We start from the raw sequence: 15847 nt of genomic DNA on the forward strand, positions 1-15847 counted from the left end.
CTGTCATGACTCATGGTTTTAAATAAATGTTTGATTATTTGTAATACCAACAAAGGCAGCCTCAAAAATCTCTTTTGTTGTATTGGTTTACAATTCAGATGGGGTGTGCTGGTTAGACATGCCAATTGGGAACATAACATGTTAGTCCCAGACTGTATGGTATTACAATATACAATATGCATTGTGTAGCACTTTTCTTGTTACTTATAGTAGTAAGGCTATAAGGTTTTTATGAGTTAAACTGGATATGGATATTTTTACTAAAAAGTCCTTATCTCTTTGGCCTGCCTTAAATTTAAGAAGGCAATAATTAGGTTTACAACATAATCTTACTTAGCTTACACTGGTAAATGAACGCCAATTAGGCTTCAGTATCACAAATATCACTTGAATTAACAGTTTGCCACTCAAATATCTACTTCATATTTTACATGATGGTAATCTGTTTACAGCTTCTTACTTAGCTCCAAACAAAGATAAAGAATGTCCAAAAATAAATCTACCATCTGTATACATGCATGAAAATTATTCAGCATTGGCCCATTCTGGCTAAGTCATAAGCATAAATGTATTTTTTAACTTGCATTTTCTCTTAAATCAAAATACAGATAAATGATGATTTAGCACACTTTACTGATAAGGATGTATTTTTGTGTCAGAAACACAATGGCGAAGTGTGTTTGCATGACACAATATATTTATTGTGCCAGCCGTATTTACAGTTTGCAAATAATATTCTGGAGCAAAATACAAATTAAATCTGGTGCCAAAATAATTTTGTGGCAATGAAATATTAGAGAGAAGTGCTAGAAGCAATTTGTGCTTGACTCTACTGGACTGTGATAGCATGGCTGGCAGGCTTTGTAGCTTGTTAAATTGTAGTTTTACAGTTCAGTGTACATGGCTTTTGGAATGTCTTGTTTTTACTGACAAATCTATGTCCTAGGCTGCCAACAAAATATGTATCCAGTGCGTAATAATTTAACATTAACATTAGTCACTTATAAGTCTGTTTCAAGAGTTCTACAAACAATGCCACATCTTAACTTACCAGGAATCCAGGAATTGTTTATAGCACAATGTCGAAGTCACTTAAAATAACAGTGATATAAAACTAAAATAATGCATAGAAAAAAAACATATTAGCAATCAACATAGAGTGAGGATAGTAAGCAGTAATAAAACAAAACCAAAAAGCATGAGGAAAACCAATATTGAAAAAAATACTTATTCTATCATTGTTAAAGCCTAACTCCAGGCTCCAGTCTCTGCCCACAGCATCCCCCAGCATCAATTAACCTGAAAAACTGAGAACATTTTGTGGCAGAGAAGAGATAATACAGTGCTACAGTGACAGCATAGGAGCCCAGGTACTGTAAATACTGTAGCCTGAGCGTCTTTTTTTTTTAACACTGGCCAAAGCGCTTTTTATTATATATATATATATATATATATATATATATATATATATATATATATATATATGTATATGTATATATATATATATATATATATATATATGCCCAGCAATGGGCTTTAAAGTGATTGTAAAGGCAATTTTTCTATTAAACAAAATAACAAACATGTTATACTTACCTGCTCTGTGCAGTGGTTTGCACCGAGCAGCCGCAATCTATCTTTTCTCGGGTCCTCCGTCGGCGCTCTGCCCCCCCCCCCCTTGCTGAGTGAACCCATAGAAAGCTGATTGCTATGGGGGCACTTGTGCATGCTCGCTCCTGAGCCAGCTTTCTGCATCCATAAGACACAGAGAGAGCGTTTCAGCCCTGTCCCCCACTCCCGCCTCTCTGGCAGTGATTGACAGCATCAGGAGCCAATGGCTCCTACTGCTGCATCTCAGCCAGTCAGGAGGGAGAGACCCAGGAGAGCCTTGAGTCTTGTGCACATTGCTGGATCGAGATTGCGCTTAGGAATGTTTTAGGTGGGCAGAAAGAGAAGCTGCACATTGAAAGTTTTTTACTTTCATGCATAGAATGCATGAAGATAAAAACCTCCAGCCTTTACAACTACTTAAGTTCTTCTTTTGAAAATGTTAGTTGTTTTATTGTCATTCTTTTACAGTGGCTTTAATACTTTAAATCACACAGAATAAATAGCAGATTAGGTATTTCGTCTAGCTTGACTTGCTGTATGGTGCCTATGGGTCTAAAATTCTCTGCTATGCAATCCATAGACAGTCAGGAATCCAACATTTTTAGAATGATGTCTTAATAGCAATAACAATTAAAAAAGTAAATGTAATAATTAAATAAATAACACAGGTAAATGTAATGTTAGAAAATGGCCTAAATTGGTGTTGACGAGCGATTCTCCTATCAAAAACTAAAACATCAGTGTGCCATTTTAAGACTAGTTGACATCCATTACCAAAATTTGTGTACCCATTGCCTATAGAATAATTCCATCAGAAATGAAGGTATTTCCTTGTTTCATGGTAGTTATAAGCATATTCTGCTACAGCTACTATGACATTCTGTATGAGCTATTCTACAGATATACATACTGTATATATATATATATCAGGGACAAAAGTTAAGTGCTTGTATTCTAGTGCATAACATTGTATAGGTTGTAATATGTATATGTATATGTATATATATATATATAGGGCTTTATTTACTATTAAGCACAATAGTTACATGTTATTAGGTGGCAGTATATATATATATATATATATCTCAGCATTTTTCAACAATTTCCCAATTTCTCTTTGGGATTATAAAGTAAAGTATAAAATAAAGTATTTTGCAGCCCATTTTTTTTTTTTTGCTTTTTTTCTTGCATTGCAGTACTTGAATCTTGCATCTAAAATCCACAATCTATTGTTCTTCACTATCACACTGTCTATATATCTGAGCACACTATCTCATTCTTTCATGGCCTCATCTGCTTCTATTTTGTATTAACACATGCATTGTAAATATTGGTATTTATATCCAACAACTTTATACCTTATCTGTGCTTATAGATGAGCACAAAGAGACTTGAAGAGTTGCATTAGGTTATTTGGAGGTTGAAACAGCTGTGGCAACAGAAATTGCTGAAAGGAACTATATAAGGTCCATCTATCCCTAGACAAGATGTTTACATTTCTGCAGATAAAAAGTTTATTTGAAAATAATCGTTTAAATTGTGGGTCTGTACAGTATTTATTGTGTCATGTAGTTATGTGGGCTGAGCTAAAAAATGTATTTTTTTTTTCATATGGTTTCTTTTTTTTTCTTTTTCTTTGATTTATTATTTTTTATTTTGCACTTTTTATTTATGGATAGGGAGGAAAGGGTTAAAACTTCTATCATGTTCTTATTTATTTATTCTTTACTTAGTGTTATTAAGGCACACTAGATATAATACATCTCGTGGTTAGGACACATAAATACATGCTAGGTTTTTACAATAGGCTATAGGCCATATATCATGGCCTATAGCCAATGTTTTTATTATAGTGTCCCTGTTTAGCTTTATTTTTCTTTACTTCCTTTCCGAGTGAAGATACTGGAAATTAGGAAAATTCAATACAAAAAACTGAGGTGCTAAACATTTCCCACTCTATAAAATAAGTGCTTTTTCTGCTGTCTGTGTCTTTCTTAGAAATATTCCTCTTATTTCTTGTACAGATAACAATACCAGAAATATTGAAAGTTGTCTCAGTGAGGTCATAGCTAAGTCAAAGACAGTTTGGAACCCTTCCCTGCTTAGGACAAAAAAATAATAATTTGGCTGAAGTATCAGCAATACTGCATGTTACTCTACGGATTGAAAATTACTCACAAGGTGGTTTGTTAGAGGGGTTTCATTTGTATATTTATATATAGATGGGGCTTCATGGCTTCATACTGTATGTATGTTGTGCAGATTAGGTGTCAGGAGTAGAGCTTAAAGCACACAGTCCACTCACCAAACTTACAATTAGGAGCTTTCCACCTACAGTACGTTTTTTAAAGGCTAAGTTCACCTTTTTTTATTGAAATCCAGCTCCCCTATGTACCAATATACCATTAAAGTTCCTCGGTTGCAGAAAAAAAAAAGCTTTCTTTGATTTTGAGAACAAGACCTTACCTTAGCCCTTGCTATATTTGTTAGAAAGCTTCATCTCCTGCTGGTATTAGATTTGGGACGGAGAAACCAGTAAGGCACAAGAAGGAGTTTACCAGCTGACAACATTAGCACACACACTTCACCCATCAACTATGTTTCCACAGCATCCCCGGCATCTCTCCACACGTGCATTTACCTGTCTTCGCTCGTGGCCCTCCAGAAGGGGCTACATGCAGTCCACAGGACAAACCTGATATAGTGCAAGGGCCTGCCTGATTGGATACAGAGTGATTGGACAGATTGTGTATCCTCCTATTATATAGTTTTGGTAAATCTAAAGAAGATTGTACAGAGATTGTACATTCAGATTGTATAGTATATGGCCACATTTTTATATCTATAAATTCAAATAAAAAAAAAAACGAAAGTTATTCAGCGCTAAATCATACTAATCAAAACCTAACAAATTAGCTGCTGAACACTGAAAAGGTTAAACCAGGAAAACCTAAAAAGTAATAAATCAAAAGTAAAATAGTGCAGCGCTTAAACTGATGACAATAGTAATAATCATAACACACAGTGGTAGACAGGTCAGAGGCAAGGCACAGACACTTTAGTGTGTATTTAGTTATTTATTTCAGGTGCTTATATAGAGCTGTCAATTTACCCAGCGCTTTACATATACATTACACATTCACATCAGTCCCTGCCCTCAAGGAGCGTACAATCTAAGGTCCCTAACTCACATTCATACATACATACATACATACATAGTAGGGCCAATTTTATACAGGATCCAATTAACCTACCAGCATGTCTTTGGAGTGTGGGAGGAAACCGGAGTACCTGGAGGAAACCCGCACAGGGAGAACATGCAGACTCCAGGCAGGTAGTGTTGTGGTTGGGATTCAAACCAGCAACCCTCTTGCTGCTAGGTGAAAGTGCTAACCACTACACCACTGTGCCGCCCCATTGGTGTATGCATATACCTGCTCCTCTCTGGCAGCACAATGATCTTCTGGGGAGGAGCCCTGAACTCCCATCATACGACAAGGCTTTTGCACAACTGCACAATCAATGGGTGTTAGCTACCATCAAAACAAAGACCCAGGGTTGGAAATTTCATCCTACCCATTACTCTACAAACAAAGCCTCTAGGCTTCAAGACCTATACCAGGGCTTACTAATCCTGAGGGGAAAACTGAGAGGCTAGCTTTCTCCTAATGAGACACACATTTTTGAGCCCCTCAACCTGTATGAGTGAGAACCCTGGCTGACCATGTCAAAGTAATTGAAATTTTATTGGTGACAAGAGAAATCATACATTCATACGATACTGGGCCACACTGCAGTGCAGAATAGGGTTGACCCATACATGTCATTTCTCTACACAACTCTGCATTTTGTTAAATATATAGTATTTCAGCTCTGAAAAATATTATTCCAGCATTGCTATGCACCTTCTTCTATGCACCATTGCTTCTGCATCTTCTACTTAGACGTTTGGTAGATAAGAAACTTTATCTCTTGACTATTAATTAAGACATATAGAAACAATACTCTCATTTTGTTATACATTCTTTGGAACTACAGATCATTAAAGTGTATGTAAAGCCAAAACTATTTTTAGTTTTATAGAATAGAATGTGGAATAGTTAGATCCCCTGTCAGGCTTATTGCTAGCAGGACAAAACTTACAACCAATCAATTTGTGCACTTTTCATGTACTAAAGTGTACATGGGAAGGGAATTTTACAGAACAATATAAGAAAGGTTTTTGTTGCATACATTTTCATATATATATATATATATATATATATATATATATATATATATATATATATATATATATGTAAAAGCCACACTGCTTTGTCAAGCCCTTCTATAAAGTGTGTTTCCTAACTCACTTGGAACATATATTGCAATGAATACATTGGAGGCAGATATGCCTTAAACATGCAGGGACACACCGGAAGCTTAGCACAGTTGAATGGCAGCTGAAAACATCCAGTATGTCCCTACTGTTGCTTTATTTGATTTACTTGCTTTCTTTGGTGCATGGATACACTGGAGGTCTTCAGATGCTCTCTAACTGTGCTGGGCATCTGATGTGATCCTGTACCATTAAGGAGGGATAAGTATATCTAGGCATACTTGCCCTAATTTTATTAATTACTATATATGTCCCAAGATGGGAGCTCTTTTAGACTAGAGCCAGGGGCCAAACTATCCAGAGAGGCCTTGATGAAGCAGTGTGCCTTAAACATATATTTATGAAATATACACAACAAAAACCTTTCAAATTGTTTAAAGAGTATAGAATGGGTTTTTTTCGCTGTCTGTTCCTGCTTTGGAGCTTCAGTGCTTCAGCTTAACTATTGGTCATATTGGTCCTAGTGACCTCTCTGGTACAATAAGTGATGGGAAATTCAAACTTTTTTTAACTTGACACCTTTTTTAGTAACAGTTACCTAATATAGTATATGCCTTTTTTTTAAAGAGATCCTCTTACTTCCTGCTGTGTCTATGGGACAGGAAGTGGAGGCAAATCCCCTGGACAGGGGTCAAAACCTATACCTACTCTATAAAAAAAAAGTTTGGCTTTAAATACAGCTTTTTGTCAAAATAGATGATGTGCCAACAGGGTCTCCTTAAATCATGATTCAGGTCTAAATGGAACCATATATTTTATAGTGTTTAATGGCAAGATTATTCAACTTCTAAAAACCAATATAAGTGTGACTAATATGCAAATAAGCTGAGTTCATTGAACAAACATTCAAAAACTGGTTTACCACCATTAGGGTTTGTATTGACCATTGTTCATATCAGAACTCTTTCACTATTTCATATAAGTCTATAGGGATGCAAATCCCCTTAAACAGGTCAGGGCAGGTTAGAATGAGGTCAAATGCACCTGCAAAGAACTTTGAATGATCTTAGAAGCATCTGAAACTGTTAAAAGGATGCTGCATTTTCCCATCACAAAAAATGCAAAGCCCATCAACAGAGGCCCTTAGGAGTTGGTGGGAGACAAGCCATGTCTCTGTGTCCTCACAAATCATTGACAGCTATGACAATTTAGGAAATTTTCCACATCTACTGTAAGTGATGTTGAGTGACATACAAACATTAACAGTGTTTTTTTCTTTTTCCAAAATTTGCATTTATGTTTTGTCACATGGTTATTTTAAATTCAAGAAGTGCTTAGGGGAGTTATTTTTCATGCTTACAGGCTTTAGGCTCCGTAACATTTGACAGACATCACTGTGTACCTTAAGAAAGTTACACTCTGCACATCTTAAACTGGTACTGAGATGAAGAAAAACTGCAATAAATTGCAGATCGAGCGTGGATAATGCCTTTTTACTCTCACATATTTTTTAAAAGAAGTGATATATAATTTCACCTGAATTTCTTTGATGTCTCTAAGCACTCAGCTCAGCATCACACATTTCTAGACAGATGCAAAAACTTTTCTTTCAGATGAACACTAAAAGTTTCTTATAATTTATGTAAAATATTTTGTAAACTGCGTGCAGTTGATTTTTTTAACCCTTGTGGTGTTTTGAATTTTACATAATACAATTTAGATGCATACCTATTTTATGCTAATGAGAATAACATATAGCTTGATTGTTCTAAAAAAATTAGTTGATAATTACTCAAGCAAGTGATGATGTATCTTTTTTTCCGATGTTCTTTTAGCAATGAGGAAGTGCACTAACGATTGCTGACATGACACTTAATGTACATTATTCCAAAAATTTTAATTGCTAGCAAATCAAAGTTATGTTGTGGGTCATACACTCTATGCAGAGCTACCTGTCACATTGTAGATTGGTAAAAAGAAGTTGTGGATTGATAGTGAAGCCTAGATTGTCCCTTTTTAACCCCTTTGATAAATATGATCATTGTATCACCAGGAATCAGGATATGTTCATCCTGTTTTGATTTTCAAAACAGAGGTCTTAGTTGCAAACATGGTAGCTGCATAGCTTGACAAAACACAGCTGCAGACATAAACTCAAACAAGTGAAATTTAAAGTGTGTTAAAACCCTAAGGCTATGTTTAAATATGTGACTATTATTGCCAAATCTCTGAAAAGTGTTTGCTTTTCAGAGCCACTTGACAGGTGGGGAATATGATATAAGTCACCTCCTCTCCAACTGGTTTTGCCCTGTAAATTCCACACCACCTTGCTGCTACTGCTTGAATGGGTCACATTTGGTGCTTCCAGCCAAATGAGAACACGGGGAAAACTTTGCCGTGGCCAAGAAGCAAGGCATTTGATGCCGCATATGTACAACCTCGTCGGGCTGCCGTTGTAACTAACGAAGGTGAGGTGTTAAAAATTGGCAAAAATGCCCAATTTTTCTGCCCCCCCTGCCCCCCCCCCCCCCAAGTGTGAATGAGCCCTAGCAAGTAACCTCTCTTATTTGCTCATTTTTGTTCAGCCAATTAGAGCATTGAAAATGTTTTGGTATATCTCTGTTTGATTAGTTTACAAAAAAAAAATCTGTTGATGTGCACTGCCCATGCTTTCTTCCTGTGCTAACAATTGTCTATTACATTGATGTTAGTTAGCTACACGGGCAACAAGGCTACAGTTATTTTAGTTAGCTACAGGGCTACATTGTGGAAGAAAGGAGAAGGGTGGGGTTCTATGGACCTATCTTGTTTTTTTTGTTCTGATACAGAAGGGTGAATGAAGTTCCATCACATGACTAGAAGTGTATTAATGGCAGAATCACTAGGGGAAACTAAAAATTGCTTAAAATAGATTAAAAAAATCCTAAAAATAGAAAAGAAATGTAGTCGCCACATCTTTGGACTGGTTAGCTGCCATATACAAATATTTAGCTATTGGGTGTAGGTATGCTTTAAGTCTGGAAACCAATTTTATTTTAACTAAACGGTATTCAAAAAATTGTAGTTATCACATATATCATACTTCAAAGATGTTAACCGCCAACATGTCAAAGTAATGTGTTGCGTTACATTGGGTTCCAGATGCATTTGTAATATGGTTTAGGGACTTGTCACCAACATGCTAATTTAGCATGTACAGTTTACAGCCTTCCTTTTGTAGGTATGTGATAACCCTCCCAAAGACCTGATCGTACCCCACACCACAGGGCTGTCCAACTAAAATCTGATCTATAGAAGAATTCAGAGTTCTCACTGTAATGTTTGAGGGGACTGTAGCTCCACAGGACTGAGTGCAAAACCGTTAAACTTAAACATAAAGGCTTTTATTCAGCACATAAAACAAAATAAGGCTTCCAGCAGCACAACAGCACAAAAACATAAAATAAAGTCTACTTATCTTCAGCACAAAGAAAAAGTAAAAGACATGTAGATGAATCTTCGCTCCAAGGTTTAACAGTCCTTATTAAGTCCTGTTTTCTGCAGCCTCCAGCCAAAACTCACTGCTTCCCCAGACAGGTGGAAACACCAACTCCTCCTCACCACCACACCTATCACTACTGAATGCAAAAAAAAGAAAAGAAAGAGGCGCCTCTAAGTGCAGACTTAAAACAGACACATTTATTGCATAAAAATATGAACTCACATTTGTGCGTATGTAAAAAGCGTGTATCAAAAATCCTCCTGGGGAATTCCAAGATGGATCAGTAGATGAGAGGTCATCCAGTCTATGCTGCCAGCTATGGGGAGCCGGTCTCCTCTTCACCGCAGCCGGCAATAAGCGGCGAAGCTGGAGCGGAAGCGTCCGTGGATTGAAAGCGAAGCTTGGTCAGCGGGAACATGTGGATGACGTCACTGGAATGCGATGCGTTTCCGAGCGTGCATGCTGCCGTCGGGCAGGCAGCCACGCTCCTTCATCAAAGCACCAGGCTGCCCTAATTGCTGGACTTTCCAAGTGCCCCCCCCCCCTGTCCTATTTCATTTGATTTATCTATTTACATTCACTGGACAGTATATGGACTTACATGGACTCGTGTTTTATTATGTAGCTAAGCGCCTGTTATATGTTTTTTACACCTATCACTAATTCCTGTCTTTTAAGAGCTGCTTCCCGGAGGTTCTTAACCCTGTGTGTGCTGGAATCCTCGTAGTCAGAGGTGGAGACCCCTTCCCATCCAAATATCACTTCAGGGTCTCCGAAATCCCGGGTCCCAAATATTTCTCTATTAACCCAGAAAGAACTGCAAGTCAGTCCTCTCCTGTTTTAGGCTATTCCTGGGAATTCCTCACCCATCCTGGGTGACCCCCTGAGTACTGCCACACTTCCCTTAAAGGGACCATAACCCAAATATCTGGGCTATATAGCACCCATCCAGGACCCAACCTTGGCATCCTGTACACTCACCTAGAGCAGTACTCTGTTGTGATAAACATTCAGGGCAGCATGGACATACTGTAAGTGACTTAATTTAAACTTGATGTGACAGTATACATAAGTATGAGGACTTCAAAGTCACATTTTAGGTTAGGTATCTCTAAATTGGGGACTGCAGGCTGAAAACGGACAGCATGACAATCCTCTCTGGACCACGGCTCCACCACTTAGCAGCCTGGGTGTCCTCTCCAGAGTGACTCTTCCTTCCCCTGCTGCCGCTTTTATCCTTACATAGCAGGTAGAAGACAGAAGATGCGGTGTGTCCAAGCAGAAGGCGGGAGATGTCCAACTTTTTAAGTTAAAATGCCTGTGTTTTGTTGCAAGGGGCAGTCCTAGCAGCCAATCATCTGCCTGTTAAATGGAAAGTTGGGCAGCTCCTGCCCTCTGTTTGGGCTGTAAAGGGGACCGGTATACAAGAAAGGTAGGGACCGTGAAAGGGAGTGGGGTGCAAGTTAGGGGGGACAGCTGTAAAAGAAACTGAGATACAAGGAGGGGACCTGTGGAGGGGACTGAGATACAAGGAGGGTCTGTGAAGGGGACTGGGATACATGGAAGGACGGGCTGGGGTGCAAGGAGGGGGGCTGTGGAGGGGACTGGGATACAGGGAGGGGGATGTGAAGGGGACTGGAATACAAGAAGGGGGGCTGTGGAGAGGACTGGGATACAATGAGGGGGCTGTGGAGGGGACAGGTAATGCACTAAAACAGTTCAAACACAGAAAAGCATAATGTGCATACATCCTGACATTTTATTTCACTCCTTTGGGCGTACTTTTTTTATAAACTTTTAGTGGCAAAGTTTATTTGAAATCAGTTTGTAACTTGCATTTCAGTCCTCTTTCCTACATCAATTTATTAAAACATTATATAGCAACATTGCTTTAAAAAACAGTGTTCATCTTGATTGCACATTACATTTTTATCGTAACATTATGTATATTTTACCTTTACAACAAATGCAGATAATTATGCAAAATTATCACACACATAGGGATTACTTTTATGTAAATTTTCTTTGAATGTGTTTGCATTAGCTCATTAATATGACTTGTGTTCGTATAGCTATCATGCTTGTAATACCCTGAGAAGCATTCTGTAATATCTAAGGAAAAGAAAAACTGTAATGCAGAGTAAAGCTATGTACTGGCCTTTCAATAGTAGTACAGGTGTATTGGAGCATTGATATTATTTTACATATGTATATACTGTGTGTGTGTGTGTGTGTGTATATATATATATATATATATATATATACACACACACAGTATATATAATTGTTCGGAGAGTTGGGGCAAAGGGATTTTTATGGTACTCTCCTCAGACATTACACAATTTGTATAAAATCAAACACATTTATTACCATGTACAAAAAGCGAAAACAAAATATTGATAATAAAATCATATTCAAAGTGCATAAAGGGGTCCCTCTATATAGTCCCTTACACCTTTCCAGGAGGACGCTAACCGAGAACTACCTCCAAAAGAGATGTAGGTATAGACATGCAAACATGTTTCGCGGTTGCCCGCTTCTGTAGGAGAGAAAGGCAGCGAAAGAGGGGGACCAAACACTTTAAATGCTCTCTATTATCATTTATAGTGTTCCCCCCTCTTTAATTGCCTTTCTCTCCCGAAGAAGTGGGCAACCATGAAACATGTTGAGAGTTTGCACGTATATACCTACATTTCTTTCGGAGGTAGTTCTCAGTTAGCATCCTCCCGGAAAGGATTAAGGGACTATATAGAGGGACCACGGCACTTTGAATGTGTTTTTGTGATTTTAATATTGATATTTTGTTTTTGCTTTTTGTACATGTTAATAAATTTGTTTGATTTTATACAAACTGTGTAATGTCTGAGGATGGTAGCGTAAAAATCCCTTTGCCCCAAATCTCCAAACAATTTTTTTATGAATTTTGGGATGTGGGTACCTATACTATATACAAGGTTTCCTGAGCAACTCTTCTAATCATTTTATGTGTGTATATATATATATATATATATATATATATATATATATATATATATTATATATATATACACACTGTATGTGTGGGCAGGTTGAAACAGTTATTTGGGTGCTGTCCTGGCTGGAATGGTGAGAGTTGATTTCATTCCTGTCTGGATCTGGCTCGCTTTTCCTGTGTGATATGAATCGGCTCAGTGGTCTGGCTCAGAGAGATTGGGGAAAATAGGCGAGTAAGTCCAGAGAGTTTCAGTGCAGCTGCGGGTTGTGAGACCCTTAAGGGACTAAGACAGCAGATGAGACCCTGAATTACAGAAGGATGTTGTGTGCTACCATCAATGTAGAGACTTTTAACTTGTGGTTCACCCTGAAGAGACCAGCACTGGAGTATGCCTCTGACTTCCACTTGCGTGAGAGAGCCTATGAAGGACTATGATTACTGAAATACACTTCTGCAGGTATGCCAGGGTAGCACTGAAGCCTGTAGTTAGAGATAGGAGATTAAGAAGGAATAATGCTTTGCCTGCTTGACTGTGACATTTGTATTTTGCACTAGAGAATTGAAACTTTGTCCTTGTCTCGTCTGAACTTACTAAAGAGGTGTATCTAGAGGAAAGTAACCGGCACACACAGTGGGTCTTAGGAACATTGGGGTATGAAGATTTTCGTATAGAATGAAAAAATATTAAGACTTAGTGATTACCTAGAGTAACAGAAGTGTAAGCAGCCCATCGATAGAATGTACGTACCTATCATAGGTGGCTCGGCATTTAGCAGCGAGGAAGAGGTTGTCGGCACTCCTTCTACCATCGGCAAGTCTCCCATAGCAACAGTATTGGATGGCACCAAAGAGGTTCCCCATTCTGTACAGAGGTATAGAAGTTTAAGAATGAAGTAGAGTGCATGTGTAAAGCCCTTGCAGAGTGCATGGTGAAGCCCACTCCGCTACTGTGGAGTAGTAATGGAAAAGGCTGGACAGGTGTATGTGGACACTGGCTCAGCATGTCCCTCAAAAATGCAAATCATGGTGAAGGGGTACATTGTCACGGGGATCCAAGAGTTAACTGGAGAACAGTTACAGTGCCAGTGTACATGGTGTATGTTCATTTCTCAGTGCCAGTGTACATGGTGTAGGTTAATCTCTAAGAGTAGGGGCCTGCCTTAAGGTTGAGTATTCCCCCAGAGCAGGCTCGGCCTTGCCTCAGGGCATTGGTGAAGGCAACACAAAAAAAAGATACCCCGTGTGTGGTAAAGTGACCCTGTAACCAAGTGCCTAACTTAGCCTAGAAAAATCCACATTGGGTAGGCCTTCCATGTGACCTGAAAGATAAACAAGTATATACCTCTGCACTAACTCAGCGTAAATAATAATCTATCAAAGAAACAATAATGGAATAACCTGTGTGTGTGAACATGTGTGACAATAGCCTAAGTTACTGCACATACCCACTGTGTTCCCACAAGTAAAAGCAATAAGTGAATATGAAAGGTGTTGCGCAAACTCTCTCTTGTGTATATATATTTGTTTCATATCTGTATTGTTAATTACTTTATGTATCTATTTATCTATATAGAACTCTAGTTATTACTACAATTCCTCTATATGCCCCTGAGGAAGCGACAGCAAAACATGTCGGGCTACTGTTGACAATCCTAGCCTCTTTTGGCAGATCAGCTGAGGAGTAATACTAGTAGTTGAGCACATTGTGTTTTTGAAGAGGAAGTCCTCTATATGTAATGTCTGTATGATTGTTCTTCTTGTTGTTTTTTCATTTTTTTGTAATAAAATTTATAACCTTTTAAGTATTGGTGTTTTAACTGGTTAATATGTACCATTAAAGTCCCCTCCAAAAAGCCCTTAAATTAAACCACTATGTGGTAGGACTATCCTTAGTCCTTGATCTAGATTTATAATTGGGATGTAGGTACCAGGTTCGTCTTAATTTAGTACTAATTTCTACCCCAGACACACATAAAAATATTACATACAAGGGTTGATTTACTAAAACTGTAGAGTGAAAAATCTCTTTGTAGCTCTGCATAGGGAACCAGGGTTCCATAGGATTTGTTTGTCGAAGCTTAATAGAACAAGCTGAAGTAAGAAGCTGATTGGCTACCATGCACAGCTGCACCAGATTTGGCACCCTCCAGTTTTAGTTAGTCAACCCCACAGAGTTTCTTTTTGCAACAAAAGCCTACCTGCTAGAATGTTATAAGACAGCCTTAGTTCTGAAAGCAATACATATAATTGATTTTGTTTTGGTTGAGACTGTTGAGCATCTGATGAATGTATCAGGGTATTAAACTAGAAGTTATACCACCTGTTGAAGAAAGTGCCCCCAATTAAAAAAGATTTTCCTACATCTGTTACTCATATCTGATGCATACTTATGTAGTCTCCTAACAAATAACACTACATAAATGTACATTCCTATGTTAAGAGAAGTATCAAATAAGCCACGTGACATGCTGTGATTCTACTAGTAGAAAAGATAGTTTAGGTCGCATGTGTCAAACACAAGGCCGTGGGCCAAATCCGGCCCTCCAGGCCATTTCATGTGACCCTCCAACCTATCCTGCAGCTGCGGCACCCCCTCGTCTCCACCCCCACCTTGTCCCAGCAGTCGGTAGCAGAGAGGAGGTCAGAACTCCTCCAAAGAATCCTGTGCCTCTCTATGCAGCCGCAGCACCCACTTGTCTCCACCTCCTGTGGTCTGAGCATTCAGCAGACTCCGGCAGCTAACTGTAGCCCTCCTCTGGTCCTCCTCCAGACCCTGCACTGTCTGCTTCCCAGCTCTGCCCCCAGTTTATTCCCAGCAGCAGCACATGGTAAGGGGGGTGCACTGTGATGTAAGGGAGGTTGGGGGATTGATTTCTGATGTAAGGAAGGGGGGTGCACTGGACATCTAGTCTTACAGATATAACTGGCCCTTTAAAGGCGACCATGATGCTGATGTGGCCTGTGATGAAATTGAGTTTGACTCCCCTGGTTTAGGTTATGCTGAGCTGCATGAGTTTTCAACATTTATTTACACAGGGGTTTCTCTCCCAAGTCACACAAGCAAGCGTGATAGTACATTCCCTCTTATAAGCATATAACAGGGAATGAGAAAAGGCACTGTTCATATTCTGAGCAACTTTCTTGGCAGTGGTAAAACACTTTGCACATTTTTATCTAATAACAACCCCCCCAAAGACCCCCCCCCCAAAAAAAAAAACAAATAGAACAAAGTTTGTTAGATTGCTCAACTAGTGATGTCCTTGATATTTTGTTTGACATGGCCTAGCATTAATGATCTGACATGGTAATTGCTGGTGAATGTGACTCTTTTTGACAGTCTTTTCGAAACAGGTAAGAATTATACATGCTTATTAGATTCTTTTTGTGGAGTTCAGATTTTTTTATAGAGTTTGACACAGTTTTTCCCGAATTTTAGAAAAAAATGAATAATTGAGAAATATCC

At 38.5% G+C, this 15847-nt stretch overlaps 1 protein-coding gene across 2 annotated transcripts in view; it reads left to right on the forward strand.

Moving 5' to 3' along the window:
- The window catches only part of GRM8 (glutamate metabotropic receptor 8), a gene marked incomplete at its 3' end in the record, with an annotated part of 1426014 nt that overhangs the window by 578474 nt on the left and 831693 nt on the right, over window positions 1-15847 (forward strand). The window lies entirely within an intron of this gene.

The sequence above is a fragment of the Pelophylax lessonae genome (genome assembly GCF_965119305.1).
Source record: "Pelophylax lessonae genome assembly, chromosome: 4".
In the NCBI taxonomy this organism is placed as follows: Eukaryota; Metazoa; Chordata; class Amphibia; order Anura; family Ranidae; genus Pelophylax; species Pelophylax lessonae.